The sequence below is a fragment of the Rhea americana genome, unplaced genomic scaffold (genome assembly GCF_003343005.1).
Source record: "Rhea americana isolate MKP2758 unplaced genomic scaffold, rheAme1 scaffold_85, whole genome shotgun sequence".
NCBI classification, from domain to species: domain Eukaryota; kingdom Metazoa; phylum Chordata; class Aves; order Rheiformes; family Rheidae; genus Rhea; species Rhea americana.
In genome coordinates, this window is record NW_028187034.1 from 2,061,929 (window position 1) to 2,076,956 (window position 15,028).

The following is a 15,028-nucleotide window of genomic DNA, read 5'->3' on the forward strand; positions in this document are numbered from 1 at the left end:
TGAGTACTTCCTCTCTTGTCTTGGTGTCCAGGCAAAGCAACATCACCTTGTCCTGGCCACCTCCTTGATCAAACTGCCATGCTTTGTGGAACATACCCTGCCATCCAGTGCCATCCACCTTTCCAGATGTTTTAAGAGAAAGGCCTGGGGAGTCAGGCCTGAAGCACAGGGAAACATGCCTCAGGTTAGCTCAAGAGGAGGCTGTGGGTTTATGCCAAGGAATGCAGAGGCTTTGTGCTGGGGTATATCAGCAAACCTATGTGATCGTTTGAGGGTGCAAACCCAGGGCTGGAGGTCTTAGAGCTTCTGAAAGGCTTTGCTATACCTGAACCAAGTATCYGTGCCTGGCACAGCACTGAGGACAGGCAGAGAAGCGGTAGGTTTGCTGTCAGTACAAGTAGGCAGCGGGAGAGTGCTGGAAAATGTGTTGGAGTGATAACAAAAGTTGAAGGTTGGCAAATGTCTGTGATGGAGCTAGATCAGTAGAACTTTGCATGAGTGTGTGGGGAACCTTGTACCACTCAATACCTCTTGGCTGCCCCCTCAGCATCTTTCATTTTACAGCGAGTCTTTCTTGTGCTTTACATCTTCATTGCAACTGGAGGCTGGGACAGGAACCTCCAGATCAGGCCCTTCCCTCTGCTGTTTCGGGGAGTGACTGCACAGAGGAAATGGATAAAAGGAGCAGAGGGTCAGGGTTTAATTACCCCATTGTGCACGGAGCTGAGTGATGGACAGAGACTGTCAGTGGGTCACCGATTAGCTGCCACGGAGCAGGCAGAGGAAGGGGGAAACATGATGAGCCCCCAGGACAGGCTAGATCGAGGGGAGCTGTGAGGCATAGAGATTGCAGCCCGTAATGGGAAACACTTTTTCTTTTAGCTGTTCTCCCAGTCCTACACCCCTTCTTTTAATAGACGTGAAGTTAACCCTTAAACAGAGCTCCTGTTTCAGAAGAGGTCAGTTGCCTGCTTGGCCTTCCCAGGCTGGGAATCAGGTAGAGATTGGGTATCCTGGGGTCCAAAGGACCCTGTTTTCTGCTATCTCTCATAGCCTTACTTCTCCCCTGGCCTTTTCCTGGGCCAGTTCCTGTGCACTGTGAATCTCAGATCCAGAGACAGAGAAACAAACGTTTGCTAGGGCTGGTGCTGTGGAGTCTCACCTGGGTGCTGCCCCATGGGATGAAATGCCTGAGCTGAGCCTTGGACAGCTTGCTGGCTGGGGCTGAGGGCTGCTGGGGTGGCAGGTTCCCAGAGGGCTGTAGAAGAAGGAGGGGGTGTACTAGGGTTGRGACTTCTGTTGACAGTGCTGAGCTCTGTTCTCCTGGTGRGGGTAAAACAAAGGGAGGGGGGAAGGAGAGAAGGAAGAAGGGAAGGGAGAAAGRGAAGGAAGGCAGGTAAGAACGGAGGACAGAAGTGGCTGCTGGCCGGTAAGAACGGAGGACAGAAGTGGCTGCTGGCCGGTAAGGTGTAACACACACAGTGCTCCACTGTGAAAGTGTAGAGAGGTCTCAAGCAGAGAGATCAGTTCCTCCAAAGTGGAAATCAGGCTGCCTGTCTCCAGCCCCACTGCCTCACCACTGCCTCCCTTAGACACATGGCTAAATGCCTCAGGGTAATAAATTGCTCTCCCCATTGTATTCCTGGCATCTGTCAGCTCTGGGGCTATAGGAGACTAGGATTATTCTCTCGCAGATTTGTTGACCTGGTTTTGTGCAAGAAGATGGCAGAAATAACAAGCTTCAATAAGGCTTACCCCTTCTTCTCCCAACCCTGTAGGTATTTCCCCCTCTTTTCCTTCCCACACTCATATCAAGACCTTGTTCTTCATCCTCCTACATTTTCTCTTAGTCTAGCCTCCCTTTCCTTCATCCTCGACAGCTCAGTCCACTCGTATCACTGCCTCAGCCCTCACTCATGCCATAGGTGTGATGTTTCACACCTAACCCTCTCCCACCAATCCTGTTACCCTCTCTGTCTCAAGGCTTCTCTTTCTTCTTTTCCCTACAATCCTTCTACACATCCTTTTTTTGGATTCTGACCTTCGGTTTCTAACTGAAGGTTCTCCAAATTCTCCAAGGTCCTCTTTCTCATGTCCCACTCTTTTCTCCCGCTCTATCACTTCTACCCTTTCCCTTCTCTCTCTCTCCTCTTTCTCTCCTCACACATCCTTTACTCCTCATTCCCCAGGCCCCTCTTTCCTGTCCCCTTCACCCCTCCCAGAATTGTTTGCATGAATTTTCTTTGGAATCATGAGATCACTATTTTTTTTCTGTCTCCCTGTCAGTGGGAACATCAGATTAAGGAGCGTGGAGAAGTGACCAGGGGCCATTGGGGTGACTCTGGCACCCCTCTCTCCGCCCTCCCTACCCCCCTCTTCTTCTCTATCAAAGGAGGCCTTGTTGTCCAAAAGCAGAAAGAGAAAAGCAGATAAAAAGGCGGAACATGTGATCTCATTGGCTTTATTTAGCCATCCAGCCATCCCTCCTCTCTTTTCTTGATTCATCTAAAATTATCTAAGTAAGAATCCGTAATCCTTCTTTAGGCTTCTTGTCTGTGAAAGAGATGTTGGTGGATTTAGTAGATTCTTTCTTTCAAAGAGACTTCAGCACTCCACCTCTTGGTTTCCACAAGAAGCAGAGATGTCCCTGACAGGGCTCACTGACAGCAGCATAATTTTTTTGACCTTCCTAGCCTCAGCTGCAAGACTGTGAGATCTTACCTTGTGAAGGGGAACTTGAATCAGGGAGCAATAAATCCCAGGAAAGGGAGGGGGAAGGAGAGAAGGAAGAAGGGAAGGGAGAAAGGGAAGGAAGGCAGGTAAGAACGGAGAACAGAAGTGACTGCTGGCCGGTAAGGTGTAACGCACACAGTGCTCCACTGTGAAAGTGTAGAGAGGTCTCAAGCAGGGAGGGGGGAATCCCTTTTCTGGTTTCCTTATTTCACCATTGCATTTCACTACATGGATAAGCTTCATACTTTACAATGAAAGCTCCTCTGCACACAGTTTAGAAACAGGTACAGTTGCCTTGGTGCAATTCATTATTGTTGGCACGAACATATGTATGTAAAAGCAGTGAATCAGTGCACCATTTCTCATGGTGTTTTAACCAGCTCAGTTTAGAGATTATCAACAAGAAGATCTTCTAATGTGGGAATATAATGGCACCTGTATCTATATAGTCCATTCCACTTCTCTGCAGAAATAAAAATTCTGCAGTTAACCCCTTATGTCCATGACTGTGTATGTGTGTGTGCAGGGCACCATTTTTTGTATCACTAAGATTGAAGTTTAATCATCGTTCCAAGGACCTTCACAAATAATTTAAGCACTGAATAGGAGAAGAGTGCAAAAGGCTTGGTGGATGGAGCCAGGGAATACAAGATCTGTTCACCTGATGCACAACATGAACTGAGATGGAGTCAGGGCAAAGGGAAGTCAGAGGACTGAAGAGAGTCAGTAGAGAAGGAAGAGAGGAACAGAAAGGCAGAAGGAACAACATTTGCTTCGGGAGAAGCTGAAGAAGTTGATTTTCTTGCAGAAGGCAATATCAGTGAAGAATATAAAAAACCACTCCCAGTCTAGAAGGTAGGCAGGTGGGAATCTAACTAGGGAATTGTTTGTGGTGCAAGAGAAAGGTCATTGTGGAAGCTGCAATGACTTTAGCATCATGTGAGTGTGTACATATCTTCTTTATATGTACACGCAAAATAACTCAAGCAATATGTGCAGGGAGAAACAAAAAGGAGACTATTGCCAGAGGGATGTCTGTGGATATGCCTGAGGTGTAATTCCCATGAGATGTGAGAAGATACAATGTTCATGGGGATTTGCCACAGCTTTACTGTGGTGGGAGGTGGACAGATATCTGTGAGGCTTGTGCTGGGGGTTGTTGTTTTGAGAGGTAGAGTGGTTTCTCTGGGAAAACAGAGGTGTTGTTAAGTTGAGATATTCTTGACTTGGTAGGTAATTTTTATCTGTGGTAAGCACTGAAGGGTAACCCTGGGGAGAAGAGGAAAATTTTGTTGTAAGATATCCTCATGCATAATAGGATCTACAGCAATAATGCAGAGAAACTGTATATGACATTTCAACTCAGCCAACAAAGAATGTCAGCTCCAGCTTCCAAACAGCTGAATCAGTAAATGTGGAGGCAAGAAAGTGACTGTTCTGTGCCTCCCATGAGTTTTTTAATAAATGCAGAGTTCCTATAAAAATCTAGATCTATTGTGGCTGCTACTGGATTCCTGCCAGTCCTGGGTCCCTATCATTTGATTTTCCTGCAACAGGCGCCATGACTCCATTCGTAGGACATTTCCATTAGCATGTTGGGCTGATTCAACCTATATCCTTCCTTGTTGTGTCTGACTCATTTTTCCCCATCTCTAGGAGAAGCCTGAAGGAAGGCACAGGGCCCTTCACATAGATGCTCAAGGTCTCAATCAGATAATAGCTGAAGAAATATTTGCCATGACCGCGCTATGGTCATTTTTTGCCATTCCTTAGTCACTTGGCAGCCAATGGAGGGAAGAGGCGAGAGCAGGGTGGGGGAGAGTAAATGAGACAGAGGGACAAGAACAAAGGATTCTTTTGTGGTGCAGAGAGAGAGAAAAGGGAAAGCATCACCAAATGCCCAGAAGCCATGTTTTTAACAAGAGAACTATTCTCTCAGCTTCTTGGAAAACAACTTGGAGTAAAAGGCTCTGGATGAATTAACCCTTCATAGAGACAACTTACTGCGTGTGCAGGAAACAGGCATGGCAATGGGAGGTGTAATCTTTATGGTGAGGTAGTGGTGCTGGCTCTGTAGCAAGGATTGGTTATCTGGGAAGAGGAGGTGGTTCAGCTATACCAAAGATGTTAAATGTCAGATGTCCTTTCTTAATAAGGGCTTCAGTTTTGGCAAAGATCTCTGGAGGGGTCTTTGCAGTGTGCAGGAGGACAACTCTTTTCTTGGGGCAATTCTTCTTGGGGTCCTGGCACCTAGGGCTTTGCAGAAAGAGAGAAAAGAAAACCACCCTCTTTGCCAAAGAGATCTTTAGCTGCAGTGTCCATGGTGCCTCTGTGACTTCAGTTCCTACTGTAGGTCTTCAAAACTCTGCTGATGTACCTTGTTCTCACACATTGCATGCCTCTTGCTTATGTCTTAGACCTCTTCTTAGATGAGAAGAACAATTTTAGCAGAATTATGGGTTTACTGTACAAAGAATTGAAGGTAGGCCAAATCCTCTTCAAAGAAACAACCAGCTTCATTTTGCCATGAAATCTCTCCCCTCTATGAAGGCTTCCTCTTTTATTGAGTGGATCTTTGGGTGAAAGAGGACTTTAATGATGATAGAATGGGAAAAATAACTGCACAAGGAAAGAGAATCTGCACCTCTTTGAAGAGCAGATACGAGATATCAGCATATGCCAGTTTAGTTTGTACATAAGCCTGGTTCTTGGTGCTCTGCAAATTAAAGGAAGTGAGATAACAAAATTTGAAATAAAACCTTCTTTTCCCCATGATAGTACAGAMGGGACATCATCTTGCCACTGAAGGCTCCTCATAAGGTCAAGCAAAGAGAAGCAAAAGGCAGGCTGGAAGAAGAAAGAGGGTCCTCCTCTCCTCTTCTCCATCTCGCCACATCAGGAGCARTGTTCATCCATGGGTCACCCATCCCCCTGGCTTGATGTCACAGATGGGGAGGATGCAGTGCATGCCCCTGGAGCACACAGTCAGGTGGGCTGCTGAGCGGATGTGAGATGCACCCAACACTATGATTGTGCTTTCATAAATAAGCAATCACATGGGACTTGTGTGCGTTAGAGCAGCGCTTTGAAAACAAGGAAGAAAATCATGTGGCCGCAGAAGTCTGCAGGCTCCTGGCCCTCCCCCATTCCCTAACCTTCTCCTTCCCTTTCGTCTGCTTTCTCTTTCTGTCTTACTGGAGTTATAACCACAAAGGCTGCAGCTGAATTTTGCTCCTGCTAGCCTCATCTTAGGCCTTGGGGTGTTTATGTTGGCACTTGGTCTTGGCATCTACCTGTGCTGCTCAGACCACTTGTGCTGTATGACATTCTACACAGCCCTTCCAGGCAAATCTTCAAATCCCAAAGTTCTCCAAGAGGTCCTGAAGGATATTTTATTCAGAGGGGATGCTAAGTATGATTAAACCCATTACTTGATGGGATTTTCACTATTTCAGTTCTGAGTCCTACAGAAATTGGCTTTCTATTGGTACTACCCTTTTATTACCTTCCTGGCATTTAGTAGAGTCACTTGTAAGGCCAGAAGAGTGAGTTCTGTGATATCAACTCTGAAATTCAGGTTGGAAAGTAAGAAATTTGAAGTTCTCACCTCTCCAGTCTCCAGAGCTCCTTGATATAACCCATTTGCAGTAGCAGACCAAGGCAGGAGCCTTAGAGCGTTCAGATTCCAGTCAGGCTAAGAGCAGGTGATCTGTGTAAAACAAGTGCTACCACAAYATCAACAGTATCAGCCTTTCTTTGAGCCTTGTCTCCACTAAGTGGCTCTTATTTTAACTAAGTTCCTAGATGTTTATGGTTACCCAACCTTGCTAAGTTCAAAGAGCTCAGAGTCAGAAAAGAACTGAAAGATTTAGCAGACTATGCCAGGTGGGGCTTGACCTACTCTACTGTCCTATCACTTGTGCTATGTTGCCAATCACACCATTTTCTACTGTGCATTCATCCAGCTATCATTTTTCCTAGGCTGGCCTTTGCTAGCTTACAAGGTTGGGATCTTTTGCCTCCAGTCCATGAGGCCTTTACCATTTCCTGTAGCAGATGGTCCCCCAAATGCATTTCTGCTGATTGCACTCTCTCAGTTCTTGATATCTGGCCCAACACAGACTGAGTCTTTCCAAATCCTCTCCTCTTCCCCATCCCAAAACTTTTAAAGCTTTACCAAGCTGGGAAACTTCACATGTTTATTTAAAATCATGTGCTCCTCTCTCCTTCCCCTCACCTTCCCTTCCCCTTCCTCACATTTACATCTGTTCTTAAGATAGATGGAAGCATTTTGGAGCAAAGTGTCTATCTTTCTGTGTATTTACAAAAGCCCCATCTGTACTTGAGTCAAGAGAAAGTACTGGAAGAAAAAAAAAGTGACTGTGTTGGAGAGGACTGATGAGTGAATGGATCTGTATCATGTGGTGTGAAGGGGGCTTCAGGGAGACCAGAGCTGTTATCCTACTTGAGATTAAGAGAAAGTGCCATGATTTGGTATTCTTAAAACCATGGTGTCCTCTGTACTCCAGATAAGATTCAGGCATCTCTACTTGATAAACCATTTCAAGCGTCTCAGAACTAGGCTCCTGCTGCCTTGTAGCCTTCAAAATTGGCACATTCTGGTTCATCATCTTACTGTGTTAGGCTTTGAGTGCATTTGAACTGGATAGACTATACTTGTCTCTGAACTGAGCTGTGGCCAGAATTGGGTCAGAATGGCCTACATATGGTTGGCTTGGGCTGACTTACTTTGGTCTTGATCCATCGGAGTTACATCTGTATGGACTGAGCACAATTTGATCTCAGTGGAGTCTGAATCTAGCTCTTAGTTGGCAACTTGTGATAGGCATATTCTGGTTAGGCTAGGTTAGCTGCCTTAAACTGAGTTGAATTTGGAACTAAAAATAAGACTACTCTGGACTTAATTATGAATATTTAAGGTGGATTGGAGTAGGCTGATGGGAAGAACTGGACTGCTGATGAAATGCGATGAGTAAGCTGGCAGTGGCTTGTTAAAAAAACTTATTTAGCTTGTATCAGAACCAGTCTGGCCCATCTGGGAAGCTGTTTGCTGGAATGGCTTTCCATGGATAGGAAAAAGATTATTCAGCAAGTGCTGAAATGGGATCCCCAAAAGACTGACAAAAGCCTTTAGTTCTTCAGTGTCCAGCTGCTCCAAGGCCAACACCTTCTCCCCACAGCCTGCATGCTCATGAGCTATTCACACCAAAACATCTGGAGCTCTTTCTTGAGTTGCTCTACCAGGTCAAATCAATTSATCATTCAACATCCTAATCTTAAAAAGAAAAATTCTCCTGTTTAGCCAATTCCCTAATCAGGGATGACTTCTAGTGTTGGAAAGGGAGGAAAGAGGATCTGAAAACCCAGCACATGACCTTTTTTTAAAAGGTTAGTATTGCTTAATGATACAAAACCTGGAGCAGTTTAATACAAATGTGTGTAATGCATTACTGCAGTGTTGTTCATTGATGGCAGTAAATGTGCCTCTAATGCAAACCTTGGAGAGAGAATTAGTCCCCAAATAAAGGAAGATACAGAGTCTCTCCAAATAAATGATTTCTCTTAACATAAAAGCCTGTGCCTGGGTGATCTGGCAAGCTAGCCTACATAGAGTGACAGTGCTGTTAAATCCTTCCCTCCTCACCTGTTCTGGCTAGGCTTAAAAAAAAAAAAAAAAAAAAAAAAACAAAAAAAAACAGGAAGAAATGTGTAGCTATGAGTGGGAGATGGTGTGATCTTAGGGAAAAGCAGAGCCCCTTCTCCTTATACAGCTTGCAGAGAGTGGAGCAGGAGAGCGGAGGATAGCACAGCGATGTACAGCTGCAGGGCTGCTCACAACAGGGCAGAGCTCTTGGAGAATGTGCTCTTTGTTCCCTGCCTTTAAAGGGTAAGAGAAACACTTATGCATGGCAAATTAGCCCAAAAATGTATTTCTCTAAAACACCCGATTGTCTGGCCAGCTCTGCAGCTGCAGGGAAGTTCCAGGGAGAGAAGGGGGAGGCGGTGGGAAGGAGGAGAAGGAGGGAGGCAGGGAAGAAGGATTTTGATTGCTGGTGGAGGGAAAAGCAAGAGGACTCCGCAAATGAGGGAAAAATTCTCATGCTTCAATTCAAACAGAGTAGATGAGTGAGTGAGAGGACCCCTGATGGAGGGGCTGCATGGTGACCAGGGGACGATGGATGCCCTGTGGTCCCACCATGGTGGGAAGGAAGAATAGTGCATATGAAATAGCTCTGTCCTGGAGAACAGAGGGGGAGGACAGTGTGGGAGCAGGCCCCCATGCAGCCGGTGGCGCCAGGGCGTCCTGTCCCCTGGCAGGTTCAGCTGTGCCATCTGGGCTGGGATGCTCAGTGAGCAGTGCCATGCTCCTCTAGTCACTGTGCCAAGGAGCAGGGCGCACATCCTCAGGGGCAGGGGTGATTCCTCCTCTCCCACTTTGGAGTAAACTGCTTAGGGTGTAACTCTCTGTCAGTTACGGGTGGTATATTCTCCTGCTGCTGATATTGGGCCAGCTAAGGAGTGTGGGGCCTGTACTATACCCAAGAATATTTCAAGGCTGTCACTTAAGTTTAAAATGTCCAAAATGGACTTCTTATCTAGGAACTCTGTCTGGGCTTGTTATGAATTTCCAACATAATGCTAGTACTCAATTTAAAAACTCCTAGACCATAGCTGGCAGACAAATGATTCCTTGAACTTCCCTAGAATACAGAGGGTAAAACCTAGATGTAAGATTTTTGACAGTTGCTCACATCATGCCAGTGCTATGGACTGAGCACTTAGAGCAAGGAGATTTTCTCCAGGCAGTATCTGCCAATGACTGTACTTTTTAGCTGTTAGGACCTGTTCATATGGGTGCCCAGATTCCCTGGAGAATTTCTGTGCTCTCAAGGGAGCCTGCTAGCTATTTTCTTTTTAGAGAATAACAGGAGACTTGTGAATGGGATGAAAACTTTGAAAAGCAGTGGAAACATCAGCACTATACAAAGAAGCTGGACCGAGCTCAAACAGTGAAGTTCATGGAGACAACCACAGTCCTGTCCCTGCCTCAAAGGGGCCTCCAAGCCAGGCCCACCACGAGCAAACTGAGAGCCTGGGCATCCAGAAAGGGTCTCCCATTCTGTATCTGGGCAGGGGAAGCAGCTCAGGCTAGCCTTTGCCTTTGAGGACACGCAGTGGTGCACTTGCCCGCTCTGGATCCAGGCTCCCAGTGCTCAATCCTTTATGTGATATGACATGACCAGTTCTGGGCGAACAAGAGCATCTCAGAGCCTTCCTTCAAAKCCACTGCTCTTGCCTGCTGGGAGGGCTGATAAGTTGGGTAGGCAGCCTTAGGTCAGGCTGACTTTAGACTACCCATGAAAAAAAAWTAAGAAACATGATAGTCTCAAAGCAGCTTTGAATTCAAGATGTTTCTTTGATACAGGTGCCCTTTCTTTGTTTCAGGTGCAGGGTAGAATATGCATTGGTTCAAGCAGGCACAGTAAAACTGTATTTTCAAGCTGCTGCTAAATTCATTGTCTGACAAGATTCTTCCCTGAAAAACCCTGTAATCCTTCAGGTTCGTAATCTGGAAGTCCTACAAAGTCTTTTGTCACTGGAAGGGAAGGACAGGTGGCCTTGGATATTTTATCTGAGTGAGCAGTGATATAGGTCATTGGAGGGACTTGTTCATTCACTCTTGCCAGAGATTTGATGAAGATGACTTAGATGAAAATGGTATGGATGTACCCGCTGGATATACAGCAGTATCTGACTGGGAGAAGTCAGCACTAAGTCTGAGCAGAATTTCCTGTAAGGGAGAAGCAGATCAGACATATACTGGCAGAGAAGTAGCCAGGAGAAGGTGGGGGGCTGAATCACACCACTGAAATGAGGGGTTGGGAGGCTGCTGATAGCTGGACAGTCCTGTTGTCGCTACCTAGCCTATCTCTATATGCCCATTGGGGTGGTTCACTCTTTCATTTTAGTTTTACACAGGAGAATAGGGAGGAAAAATGTTAACTTCAATCAAGTCAGCAGTATTTCTCAGCTGCGACATACTTCATTTTCCACTCAAGTGGAAAGGACCCACTCTTGTGTGCATTGCYATGCGTCCTTGTGAGAAGGGACAGTATGCCTTCCTCCTCTTCACCTCTCCCACAGCTTCAGATCTTTACAGCCCTGCAATCAAACTCCTCGCGTATCCCTTGAGAAAAGCCCTCAGCAGCAACTGCATGAATGTGTGTGACAGAACTACATGGGTTTAAACCTCAGTTCTTAAGATCAGAAAGCTACAGCTGTGCCAGTGTTGAGTTTTATGCCCAACTTTCAGGGGAGGCACAGWTTGACAGCTGACTTGCCTAGCATCTGTGGTGCACAAGATCACTTGTGGTAAGGTGGGATTTGGGGAAACCTGGAGTCGGGACACACTCCAATATTTTGTGAGACAGGCTTTGGGGGGAATGAAAATGGTTGTAGAGCCAGGTCTCATTCAACAGGCTGTTTTGGCTGGAAAGCAAGTGTGGGAGGGGGGGTTTTAAAATATTGAAATATTTCATTTCAAGACAATCTTCCTGAATTATTCTCTTTTATAAATGCCAAAATGTTGTGAATGGGCATTTTCAAAGGGAATTTTTGACATTTCATTTCAAATCAGCACTTTGCATTTGAAACTTGACCCAAGTTAAAAGATAAGAAGGCAAACATAAGAGCTTAATAACCACAAAATAAAGCATGCTATTTCATTTCAAGTTCAGTAGAAAGTTTTAATCTCTGAGTTAAGCCATTAAAAAAAAAAATCTTTTGGTGCAACCACAGTGCATCCTCCTCAGTTTTTCAGCTTGGCTTCGGAGCCAGAACTTCCAATATTTGCCCAGTCTTCTGTGTAGAAGTTTTCACTAGTAGTAAGTGGGGAGTGGCAGGCAGAGTCAGAGGAAACAGATTTTTTGTTAAGTGGCAGTTTGCTGTAGGGTCCGTGTTAAGGATTGGGGTGCTAGTGAGGAGTGTTAGTGATCTGAGTTCTTCTTGCTCCTCCTTGAGCTCCCTATACTCCCCCAGCCAATATAGCTGCTGTGCCTGTCCAGGTCAGTGTACCCGTATTGTATCTCCATCTGAAATGCTGGAGCAGAAAATAGCCAGTGTGTCTGGGATAAAATCAGCTAGGTAGTGGCCTTAAGTTAACTAAAAATGCCCTTGAACATCCCRGACAGGATTTCACTCTTATCTCAATAAGGCTGTTGATGGTGAGGTTTTGGCTGCCTGTTTCTTGGTGATGTTTGCATTGGTTTGGCTCCACTACTAGCAACAGGCAGAGGCCCCTGTGACTGTGGCTTTTTTACCTATGTTGTGGTCTAGCTTTAGGCAAGATGGTGACCAAGTGCTGTCATCTTCCAGTGCTTTCCTGCTGGTCCCTACGAATGCCAGTGGATCTCTCTGAGGGCATATGCCAGGAGGTAGTTGCCAGGTGGAAAATCCTAGCATAAGCAAGGATGCATAAGGTGCAAGAAAATGCATGTTGATTTGGGAAGAGACCCTGTTAATTCTCATAAACAGTGGATAGCTGGTGGGGGAACAGGCTGAGTGAAAGACACCRCCAGTTCTTTGAGATGCTCTGCCCCTCAACTGCCTCTTCTGTACAAAGGCAAGTTCAGACACGAACGTGAAGGATAGCCCTCCTCCCCCTTCTCTGCCAGCCCCGGCCCCTGGCGCCTGCCACCCCATCCTCTCCAGCGCATGCACATGGTCCCTGCCGGCCATGAATAGAGTTGGCACTGGTGGGCTCAGCCTGAGTCACTGAGGCTAACAACTCTCAACCTGAATAAGCAGCATAAAGGCACAGAGCAGCCCCGTCGCGGCTCCATCCCGACCCGTCCTCCCCAGCTGCGACAGCATCCGCTGTGGGCCCAGACCAGCCATTCTTATCAAGTCCTTCTGTGCAGTTTGTCTTTCTCTCCGTCTCTCTTCTCTCCTGCCCTCCCCCCCTTTTTTTATTTAATCCTCTTTTTTGAACATATCATTACAGGAGCAACAAAAAAGATGGGACAATACAGCTATTGATGAACTGCTCTCGTCCTCCCGTCCCAGTCCCCCCCACTCCCTCCCTTCCCTCCTCTGGTGCGTGCCAACACTCTTTCCACCCGCCCAGGGCTGGAGCCAGCGCCAAACAACCTCTGCTAATAAACAAGAGGAACCAGATAAACCAGGAACACAATAGAGGGATTTGTTGCACGTTAGTGATGGTGGGAACAATGTCAACTCCGTGGCGCAGCTGCATGGACCCCCTCCCGTCCTCTCCCCCCACTGCCTTGCGCCCCCCGCGCACTCACAGCCCAACAGTGTGATTTATGAAAGGCCAGAGGTCAGCATGCATTAAAGGGCTCCTTTCTTGCATCATTTATTAACCCCTCTACGACAAGGGGCGCTCATTGTGGCGGTGGTATGGGCAGTGGGGAGGGGGCGGAGGAGTCTGTCCTGGAGGCACTGTACATCTCTTGCAGGATGCTGAGATGCAGAGCTAATGTTTAAACCTGGTTTAAACACACAGATCTGGCACGTTCAGGAAGGAGGGGGGCACCCGAAGGTGTATTTTGGCTGCTGACTGTAGGCCAGCAAAAGCAACTCCTGCACTCCAACACAGCTATCGTCTATGGCTTCATGGAGCCCTTTGGTGAGTGAGAGCAAAAGTTTCCATCCCTCCTCCCACTCCCAGCCAGCTAGACGCTTACTGCTGAGGCAGTCAACGTGAAGTCACATTAACATCACTTTTGGTCTATGTTTTTGTGAAATGTATATTTTGGGGGACAAGATTAGATGGGATGTTGGTTACCAGGCCTCAGCTAGACCACAGTTTGGGGCTTCCTTAGCACAGGGCCAGGAGAGTATTTGGTGCAGGAGTTCCAGTGGCTGTCACTCAGCAGGTCAAACCAGAGGATAGAAAAATGAATCAGGAAAGCCCAGGCAAACTGACAGGATAATTGCATTTCACACAGGTCACATCTACCATGTGGCAACCTGTGCTCTCTACTAGTGTGGTAATGCTGCGCTCACAACAGTTGGTGCTGTGGCAGTCTGCACACCTAGGGTTGGCCAAAAGGGATGCCCTGAAGACCTCATCCTGCAAGAAGACATCACCAGATCCCTAGGACACTTGTGCCACCAGGCATGGTCATACAGGCCACCTGCAATGCAGCCAGGTAGAGAGAAGACAAAAGGGCCACAGAGCAGGGTATACCACTCCAAGGCCCTCTTTTCAGGGCAGTAGAGGTGTGGCCACAATCTCTTCTTGTCTCATGAGTGTGGATTGCCACTACAGGCAACACTGTAGTGCCACCACACAGCATTATAAAGCCACATTGTGAGGTTGTGAAGCAATGTCATGAAACACTGATATGCTAATTTGCTGGACTGAACTTTTGTTCTAGAAATTGCAGTGACCAAAGCCATTTTGGAACAGATGATGTAGCAGCAACAGTTCAGCAATTAACTTTGCAGTTCCCTAAGCTATCCCATATCCCTGGATGGCCTTATAGATTCCCCACAGACTCCTCTCCATTTGTGAGCTTGCTTGGGAGGGGAAAAAAAAACAATCCTCCCGCTTGCTATCTCAGGTTCAGGGTGAGGGGTGAGCCATGGAGAGGCATCTGTTGAAGTTCAATTCCAGAGTGGAGACAGTGCGGTTGTGCTGGTGTCTGGCAGCCARGCCCAGCCCTCTCAGCAGGGAGGAGGAAGTATTGTGGTGTGCAGGTTGGGACATCTTTCCCTCTCAAGATGAGGCAGATGAATATTGAGAGACAAAAGGTCTAAAAAATGCCCCTCCAGTTAGGAGCTGAACAGAGCTCTCTGAGCTGAAGTATTGGGGCGAGGCTCTGCATGGGGCAGAGAGGACACAGGGGTTGGGGTTAAGGGGAAGACTGCCCCACAGCCTGAATGCTGGCGGGTTACTCTGGTTACCAGCTGAACTGTTTCTGTCCTGGCTTCGGTGTCTCAGCCTCAGGCCGTGCTTGCTCGCTCGCTCACTCTCCCTTGCATTCCTCCGGGAGCTGATCAGGGCTTGAATGACACCCCAGATGACTCTTTGCTATTAATTCTTGAGAACAGAATGGGCTCCTTGTTCTCCCATTCCTACTCTCTGGAGGAATTACAGGGGCCAAGGCAGCAGACTGAAGCCTTCCCGACTTAACCCTTCCGCTGACTTCCCAGGAGTYGCCCTGTAGCCAGAGGGTTGGCGGAGAGGAAGATCACCCCAGAGCCACTTCACCCCCGTTGAACAAGTCCACTGATTCACCTAGTGCTA